The sequence below is a fragment of the Aythya ferina genome (genome assembly GCF_964211825.1).
Source record: "Aythya ferina genome assembly, chromosome: 4".
Lineage (NCBI taxonomy): Eukaryota > Metazoa > Chordata > Aves > Anseriformes > Anatidae > Aythya > Aythya ferina.
The window spans coordinates 37,203,258-37,213,405 of NC_140300.1; positions in this window are offsets into that span (position 1 = coordinate 37,203,258).

A 10,148-nucleotide genomic window follows, 5' to 3' on the forward strand; every position below is an offset into this window, starting at 1 on the left:
TCAAATGACCCACACCTGCCAGGTTTCACTTCACAAGGGTGGAGCCAAGAGACCTTGTGGAATAGGCTCCTCTACCTGGCTTCAGTCTTTTAAAGTCAATTGCTCCTTATCACTACTAGAAATAACCTGACAAGGAGCTTAGTGGTTAGAGTTGACCTAATGAATTAACTACAAAAGGTGCACAAGGGTCGTATTTCTGTTAGTCATTCTGTCAGGAAAATTAGTACAGAGCCTGTTAAAATAAATAAATAAATAGATAGATAGACAGATAGAGAAATCAAAGAAATCAAAGAAAATGACCTTAAAGGCAAAGTTGCTATCACAGATTTTCATCTGTCTAGTCACGACAGATAGAGAATACAGCAATCAGAATTACTTTTCTTGGCATTAATGTTATTTAATTCTGCTTTTCTGAGATGTCTTCCTTATGCAGGACTTTTCAAAATCTAGCCCCGTGACCTCTGACTACACTATTTACTTCCGCTGTGTATAAGCTATCACGTATAAATCCTCATGTATAAATCCGGATCCTCACTCACTATTCAGGTCAAAGACTGGGCTGAAGGTCTGGGCTTTGATTTGGTTACATGCCCACATTGCTGTTTCCTGGCAGGTCATGGGAAGAAGATTGGCTGGCTTGGGGGAGCTTACGTACATGTGGCTTTTAGGCTGCGGCCAAAGTGTTCCCCTAGATCTGGAAGTCTGAAGAGGGTTGCAGTCTCCAAGCTCAGATACAACCCCATGTTAGTCTGGCGCAACTGATTTTTGTGTTCCTTGCACTGGCTCTTCCTTCACCTCCTCTTCAGAGGCAAGGACATGCGTCTCTTTTGTGCTCCTTCGTTAGTAAACAAACCAGGATAGATTAAAGCGTCTTTCTTCAAGTCAGTAAGATACTGGGCTACAGAGATGGCGAAGGGCCTAGAGGGGAAGACGTATGAGGAGCAGCTGAGGTCACTGGGCCTGTTCAGCCTGGAAACGAGGTGGCTGAGGGGAGACCTCATCGCAGTCTACAGCTTCCTCGCGAGGGGGAGTGGACGGGCAGGTACCGATCTATTCTCTTCAGTCCCCAGTGATAGGACCCATGGGAATGGTGTCAACCTGAGGCAGGGGAGGCTTAGGCTAGACATTGGGAAGAGGTTCTTCACTGAGAGGGTTGTCGCACACTGGAACAGGCTCCCCAGGCAAGTAGTCACTGCACCAAGCCTGTTGGCATTTAAGAAGCATTTGGACAGTGCACTTAGACCCGTGGTCTGAACTTTTGGGTAGAACTGTGTGGTGCCAGGAGTTGGACTCAACGATCCTTAGGGGACCATTCCAACTCGGGATAATCTATGATTCTATACCCGCCTTTGGTTTCAGTGAGAATTCAGGCCCTGAAAACAACCAAAGTTTCTTCTGGATGGTGTTTTTTCTGAATAGGATAACTTCATTTCCCTTTTGAAGACTTACAAGGATGTAGTAACAAAAGCAAAGGCAGAAAACAGCAGCTGAGGCACAGGCTCCTTTTCAGCCTGCGTCAGACTATAGGTATTGTTATAAATGACTGAGTCCCAAATAGGGTTACAATCAAAGTTTACAATTTATTAAAGGAATAGAGGTAAGCAAACAGCGCTTGGTGCGCCGGGAGTCTCTGCTCCACCAAGATGCACACCAGTTACATCAGGCGGCTGGATAATATTTCACAGGATGATATTATCGTTTCAGACAAATATGATCTACATAGCGTGAAGTGTTCCGGCATGCTTACGCTCTGCCAAGGGCCCGAAAATGGGACCTTCATTTTAAGACTGCATGGAAAAGAAAACAAAAACAACAACAACACAGAAGGAACTTTTCCTTCACCTACATTTTATTATTATTTTGCAACTCCTGCAGGTGTCCACAAGAAATTTTGCCCCACCCATTCCCCCCCAAAAAACAAAGAAACAAAAAAATACATTGTGGCACAGAGGCATAATTTCAGTTCACACCAGTAGACGTTCTTCTCACTGAAGCGCAGTTAAGCCCCACAAAGTGCCAAAAAACTGCCAAAACGTAATGTACTTACAGGTTAGTTTTCTATGTTCGCATTATTTACTTGTCTGGTCTTGCCTTCAGGGCTTGACCTGTCTGGGGGCGGGGGTGGGAACAAGTAATGCCGTGCAAGGTTGTTTGGGTGTATGACTGACAACATGACTTTAAAATTTTGAACTGTTTGTACAGAAGCAAAATACAGAAGAGTACACTATTCCCAAGGGAAACGTGGAAACTACCCGTTGCTTCTCAGGTTTAAAGTTAAAAGGTGTAAGCATCTGTTAAGGGGTAAGAAAAAGTGTAATCAGCTGTTTGAGTACAATTCTTACGTATACAGGTGCAGTGGGTTTACGTGGCAAAGTTTTGGTAGCATCTCCATATCAGTCAATGTAAACAGATATCAACCTCTCAACTTATTTCTGTTCCAGAATTAGCAGTGCAAAGTTCAGAACTCACAAATGCATTGGTCTGCTCTGTCTCTTCTCTTTGTTTTCTTCCAATGTCTGGGATAACCTAGTGACATGTTACTCAGCCCACCTGTGCTTACCAAAGAATTCAGCCATTTAAGTATGAAATAGAACTTTTGAAGCATGATGCCTGTTTGTAATCCAACACAGTAAGCATCTTGGGTTTTCCCACTAAAATTACTTGAATATCTATGGTTGTGTTTCTACCGTGAAGTTCTTGAGTGACCTGAGCAATAGCCAGCTAACTAAAGCCAATGCAGGCACTCCTCTTCCTGCTTGTGCAGTCCCAATAGTCAGTAGGTTGTCGGTCAGATATTGGATGCCTCTGTGATCTAATATCTATTTAACAGACACTGGAAGGTCCTCAGCATTTTTGCCTCAGGCATTGAAACCACTGTTTTAGCCATAGTCTGAGGGTGGATTCTCTTTTTATGGCAGACAGAACCTGTATGCCTTGGAAGATGCTGAGGCTTTTGTACTGTTTTTTTATCTCATTTTTAAGATGATGCTTTTTAGTGAAAATGGACTAAATCCTGCCTCTTTCCCCAGGCATATTTTTGAATATCTAAATTCTCTCCATATCCTATTACAGGAGGAGGTTGGGACCTTTTCAAGGAAACCTTTCCAATATTTGAATTCTGATGGGCTTTCCAATTATTGGAACTTTTTACTCATTTTATAGTGTAGTTAAATGTTAATCAAGTTATAACATCCAAAAATTAGTTATTCTACCAGTCTAGAATCTCAGTGCCTAACCTATTGCTATCTTTCAGCAGAAAACCTTAAAGTATGTTGGTAAATAATTAAACTGCAGAACATCCCACATATTTTTGTTCCTATTTTGCAGAAGAGAAACCATGGCTATCATTAAAATTTGCACAGTGAATTCAAGTAAAAATGCTTACATGCAAAATGCTAGCTACCTTAGTTGATATTCTTCTATTGGAAGAGTTTTTAATAATGTAATAATGTACCTGTAAACGTTCTGGGGAGAGCCAAGGGAACACTGACCACAATGAAAATACTTCAAGATAATATTTGATAGAGTTTATGGTATTTATCTGTTTATGTTTTGCTTTTGTATATCAGTATTCATCTATCCTATTTTTCTGGCAATTCAAATTAATTATTTTTTGTGGATTCCCAAGATGCACTACACTCCATTTCTTTCTTATACCACTGACCATGATTAATGACCAACCACAGTGTGAATACCTCATTTTTAATGATCATGATAAATTGTAGCCCATCATGGCAATTTAATATGCTTATCATGCAAGATCTAAGTCAAAAAACTTACATTATAATTAGGAGGCACATTTTAACCGTGAAACACAAGAATAGTTTGTCATTATAAAACTTGTGGTTCCATGCTTTCACGAAAAGGTTGCAGCACATCAACCTAGATGGTCTTTTCTGTTCTTATGGGAGTATAGATCATGAATTTTTCCATATTGCATCTCATACTGCAGGAAGGTCTTTTTACATTTCAAACTCTTTGATTGCAGTTTTCTCCTGAACCTAATTTATGGTTGATGGAGATAAGGAGAGCTTATGAAACAAGGAAGATAAAAGAGCCTGTAAGGTAGGAAGAAGAAGCTTTAGGTTCCTCATATAATCTCAAGATTATGAGACACACATCCCTGTGACACTACTACTTATATAGAGTATAGTGGTACACCCCCCAGTGCCCAGCACGTCCCAACTCTGTATCACCCTGAGAACTGATGACAGATATCACTTTTTTTTTTTTTTTCCCCTGTAACTGTTTTTACACATAGGATATCTGTGGACATGTTGTTGGAGAGGAGCTGAAGCACTTTCTAACACAGGCTCTGACATGGGTGGCTGAGATACCTAGCATCACCCATCAAGGACTCTAAACTTGGCCTCTGTGGATGTCACATTCCGTATAACACTGTTTTTCATGCTTAGTTTCTTCCTACTGTGATGCCTTCCCTCATGCTACTGTTTTTCATCATTGTCTGGGGGAAGGTAGAAGCTGAGAGCACAGCAACATCAGTGCCAATCTAGTATCACCTTGGGGTATAATGAATGGTTAACAACACCTTTGTAGTTTAAAACTTGATTTTGATTTTTCAAGACCACACCAAAGAAGCACAGTAATGAAGACAGTAATTCATCTTTTTATTTTTGTTTTGTTTTGTTTGTTTGTTTTATTTGCTGCTATAGCATTTATGGTTTCTCTAAATGGTCTTGTCAAATCATCTCTGAGTTAGCATCACTTGGCAAAATGATATTTTTGAATGGACAGTGTATATACTTCATATTAAAAAAACTTCATGCTCTATAATGTCTCAACAGAAGCATGATCAGCAATCAGTAAAATGGAAATTAACTCGTTCCTTTGTTATAAAGAAATATAATCAGTTCATGGGAGATATTTTAGTATTAATTTTATCATCAGAAGTCATTTGACAGCAGTTCTTTAAGACTGGTCTCTTGTTGTTGCTGCTTGTGCCTGGACCAAGAAAGGAAAAATTGTATACTTCTTCATCACAGAACATTATAGGGGTGGATTCTATGCAGTGTGGGTGGGAAGAAGCTGTAGACAGAACCTGTAGATCTCTCTGCTGTCACTGCAAAAACTGAGCTTTATCAGCATAAAATTTTCTTGATTTAGTAGACTCAGAATACTTGATTCCTAAGAAGGAGATGATAGAAATTGAAAAAAGCTTCTAAAAAGCCTCTCAGTAAAAGCAGGAGTTGGCAGAATATCTTAAAAGGGGGACAATTCAGTCAAGGAAAAAACATGATTTAGAAAATAATATTTTAAATGTAAAAAATGGCTTTGCCAATAGAGATAACAACATTGTCTTATGCATTGAGACGCTGAGAGCTCAATAGCCATTTCAGATATATAAGTTTTTTTCAGACTAATTTATAGGGTTGTTTTTAAAATATTCAATTTCAGTGCCATCAATGTTGTCTTAATGTTTTGTAATCATAATGTTGAATTTGCACTGCTCTCAGAACTTTAATTACAAAACTAAATTGTACTAATATCCATTAGGTACCTCCTAATTGAAGCTACATCATATGTCTGATGTGGCAGTACTAATTGGTATAATTAAATTCTAATATGCATCAGTAGACTATTAAAAAGAGAGTTAAGAACAGAGGAAGTCGGTTTGTGAAACTTCTCATATCTAAAGTATTCTTACAATGGGAAAGAATGTTGGCTGTACTTGCTAGTTTTAGTTTAAGCACTATGCACAAAATGAACCACTGTTTCATTCACCAACGCTCACTTTTCTTGAAGCATTATATGAGCATATTCACTAATAATTTATATAATGCTCTTGTTATTTATTGCATTTATTTATGTTTAGTAGCCTATGATGCTTGGTATGAGTCTTAAACTGTGAAAGATTTGCCCACTTTGGTTTGGGTTTAAGTACCTGCCAAGTTGCTACGTGTCTCTTCTTTTACTGTGTTGACTGAAATGGTTCTTTTCATAATAATTCACCTCATTTCTGACGTATGTCACCTTTAATTATTGCAGTTTATAAGGGCCAGGACTCAGAGACACACATTAAGATCTTCAGAAGCAATAAATGTGAATATTTTGTATGTATTTCAAAGATCAGGTGACCAGGCTTCAGCTTCATGATTTTACAGGCAGGAAATATCACTGTTCAGAGAAAACTCTCTGCTTCTTTCAGAGGTAAAGCTGGCAGTTCAGGTGCATGATACCAACACCAGTGCCAGCAACCCCCCTGCCCTCCTCCTGTTGGAGAATTCATACTTCTAGCAGTCACAATCCATGGGCATTCATAAGGTCTAGCTCCACAAATGGAGTCCCATTGAATTCCTCATAGTTAATATGCTACTTCATGGTATATACTTTTTATAAACAAAAATACCATATCAGCACTCCTACAAGAAATGTATGTAGTAATCACTGGCCTTATGAAAATTAAATATACTGCTTAGTCTGGTCCTTCAGATAGTAAGCATTGTGGTAATAAAGGTATAATCTGCAATTTGCATGCTTGCTAAACTTGCTGTCAGAAGGAAATTATTCAGTCTTGCAGATGGGTAAGTTCCTTAGCCAGATAGAAAAGACATCTCTTCTCTCCTCCTTAAGATAAGTCTCATTCTTCTCTTAATACAGTAATCAGATGTTCAGTGCCAGTTAGGCAACCTTTTCCTTTCCTTTTCTTTTTTTCTTTGATGTGGTTTTACTTCTTACTTTTAAAAATGATATAGGATGCTAGTACATCTGTTTCACTTTGGAACTGTTTTTGAAAACAAAGTTTTGTTTGTTCATTTGTTTTTAATACCAATCTTTGGTATTCCTTGTAGCAAGGGTACATCATTATTTAACACCATATAGTAATTCTTTTTAACTAATCCTTGAATTTCATAGTTACAACTATAACTTTTCAAACTAAATTTTATTTTACGAATCAGTCTTTTAGAAGCTATCTTGTAGATCTAGAAAACTTGACTGATTTTATCTCTTTCAATACCATATGATTTTCCACAAAATTTAATTTATATCTGACATCTTGAAATTTATTCAGGAGGGCCTTAAAATATCCACTAAGCTGAATTTACGTGGTATCTGGAGGGATAAGGGTTTTCAGCTTTGAATGAGAAACAAGAATTGATTAGCTTTCAGGATTTTAAATGAAGCAACATGTAGCAGGAATGCCTAATCAATGAATTGTTTAATCAGCTGGAGAAGGAGTGATGAATACCAGCAATTCTGTCACCAGCTTGCATCATTATTAGTACTTTTTTTTTTTTTTTTTAAAGTATCGTGGTTTTGTTTGTTTGTTCATTCTGATTTTTAGTATTTTTCTTCAGCATGGCATCTTTCTAGATGAGTTCTTGCTTTGTTGGGTAGTGAAATCAGAAGGAATAGCATATTCATATTAAATAATGGAAGAAAAATGTTGGATGTTAATGTCTGAAAAATTCTTTTTTCTTCTCCTGCTGTTATAATGCTGTTTCTGTTTTCCTCTTTTACATTTACTGTCATTTAAAAGTGTTATTTTTCCTTTTATTTGCAATTTTTGCAATTTGTTTTCTCCTTTTTATTTTCTATTGTTAAAAGTTTACTTTTTTTCTTTTTCAATTAAGATGAACTGGGAAAAAACATTTTTTTTCCTAGCATATGCAATCAAAATTGGTAGCCAGAAAGATGGCAATGATGTCTTGTTCAGTAATATGAGAAAAAATACACAGGCAAAATTATTACAATACTGGCAGATTTCATAATCAAAATGATAGAAACTGGAAAATTATAGTGCCTGTTGAAAATTAGTGAATCTACAATATTATTTGCTAATGGATTTTCAATAGCCTATAAAATCTGTCATGCATCCTGTAACCACATTTGACAATAATAATACTTTTTTGCCTCTATCTGCATCAGGATTGCTTTTCCAGAATTGTTATCGATATTTTAATGAAAATGCAGATTGAAAATCCCAGTTGAGATTCCAGGTCCAAATTAAATACAAACTGGAAAACAATAAAAGTAAATTTGGTATGATTAATGAACAAAAGGCTCTAACCCGTTTTCCACTTTCATTTGCTGGTTACTGTAGCTAATAAGATCAGACCATTAAATTAAGACTTTGTGATTTCTGACATTATTTTTCAGAAGTACTCTATATTTTAAACATTATGAATATGCTAGTGTAAGTGAGAATTCTATATCTTTAATGGCAATGCAGTGTTATAACCAGGTGTATTTAATCCTAGACTCAGTTGCTATCATAACAGAAGAATTTCTGTTTCAGCTCGATAGCTGTCTACTTGTCTTTATTGGCCTTTTCTCTGCTTTAATATAAGTGAAACTGTTCAGGACTGTTCAGGAACATCTATGAGCGGGGTGTTCTGATATACCATGTGTGGCCTTGATAAATAACATCACATCAGAAATTATATAAACCTGCAGCAGGAAGTCAAAAAATAAAACTAACCCACACCTTCTGTATACCTGTTAAAAAATTTAGTTTCTTTAGCTATATCTCAGTAAAGTAAAATGTATTTTGCAGAATTAACATATATTATGATTTGGCTACATTTTCATATTTTCAAAATTGCAAACATCCTCATTTGAACATTGATCACAAAAAGGGATGTTCAAAGAGTTGGACCAGCTGTTTCAAACCTTCTCAAATTTGAAACTCCCAGACCTGGATCATTTGTTAGATGCTTATGGTCAGCATATAGATAAAGAGTAAAAAAAAAACTATGTGGAATGAACAGCAGATCTGTTTGGTTTGGTGGTTCACAGGTCACAGCACAGTTACTGCAGTAAATTCTGTGATTCTGTGAGTGGGAATATGGAGGACAGTTGCAGGAGAATCAGGCTGATTCTTTCCTAAGAGCAACTGAAGAGATTCTGGGTGGAAAATATAGTAGAGTTCACTGAAGTCATCCAGAAAAGTTGGGGGGGGAGGAGGAGGGAAGGGGGGACTGGTAACTGGAGATCCTGTAGCATGATTGCATACTGCTGAATGACAGCCAAGCAGACCCAGTGCCAAAACTGATGGAAGATGTGTAGAAAGGAAGAGACTTCTAGAGATGTGGAGAAACTTGTGTAGCGTTTGCTGAGTTCAGAATACCCCTGAAAATTAGTAGAGCAGAAAACAAGTTGTACTTTACAAGGAAATCATTGGTATGGGAGATATATGTATTTTTTTTTCATCTCTCTTTAGTAATTTCCTGTCTGCCAGATTTGAGTAATCTGTGTTTAAGAGCCTGTGTTGGTCTGGTTTCTATATTCTTTCTGTAATTCAAAAACAACAACAAACCTGTGTTAAAATTTTGGGGTGCATCTCGTTCCAAAAGACATTCCATCTCAAAGCTTCTGTTAACTCAGGATCCCAACAGAGTAAATTCTGAAGAATTTACAGACTAATAGTAACTGCCCAGAAAATACATTGATTATCAAATATACCTTGCCTGAGGTCTTCCTTATAAAAATAAGTTCAAAAAGCACTCATAATCCTGTAAATATGAGCTGTAAAGTACTGTAATCTTACTATTAGCAGATTACTGAAAACAGTCGAAAAAATTAGTTAGGTAAATTAACTAATAGATAATTTAAACATCAGATAAAACAACCCCTCTTCTCATTGTACTCCTTATTCAGTCTTAAATTGTGAACGTTAAATTTATGTTTATGACAGCCAGCTACATTTAATATTTAGTTAGTCCTGGTAGGCGCTAAAAAGCTGCCCACTCCATTTTAATTCAGATTAATGGGACACGAGCACTCACAGACTGCCTTGGAGTTCTCATATGTTAGATGCTAGAAGGAAGTGAAACAAAACTTTTTATGCTCAAGAATGTGGATGAATCACATCACTTTAAAATATTCATGAATGAGCTATGTTTGGTTAATTCCAAAGGCATAAAAATAAGTGATTTTATTCATCTTTTCATCATTTCACATTATAATCTCATTATGTAGAAGCCAATTGCTTTTATGTCTTTTTAAATTTTTTTTAAGTTATTTTATTGCAGGAGGAGTTCTAAGGCCTCTGCAAGTGGCTGTGCTGCTGTTAAATTTAATGGGCTCCAGCTGTGCAAGGGTATTGTCAGGAAAAAAACAAAAACAAAAACAAAAACAAAAACAAAAACAAAAAAAAAACAAAACAAAACAAAACAAAACAAAACAAA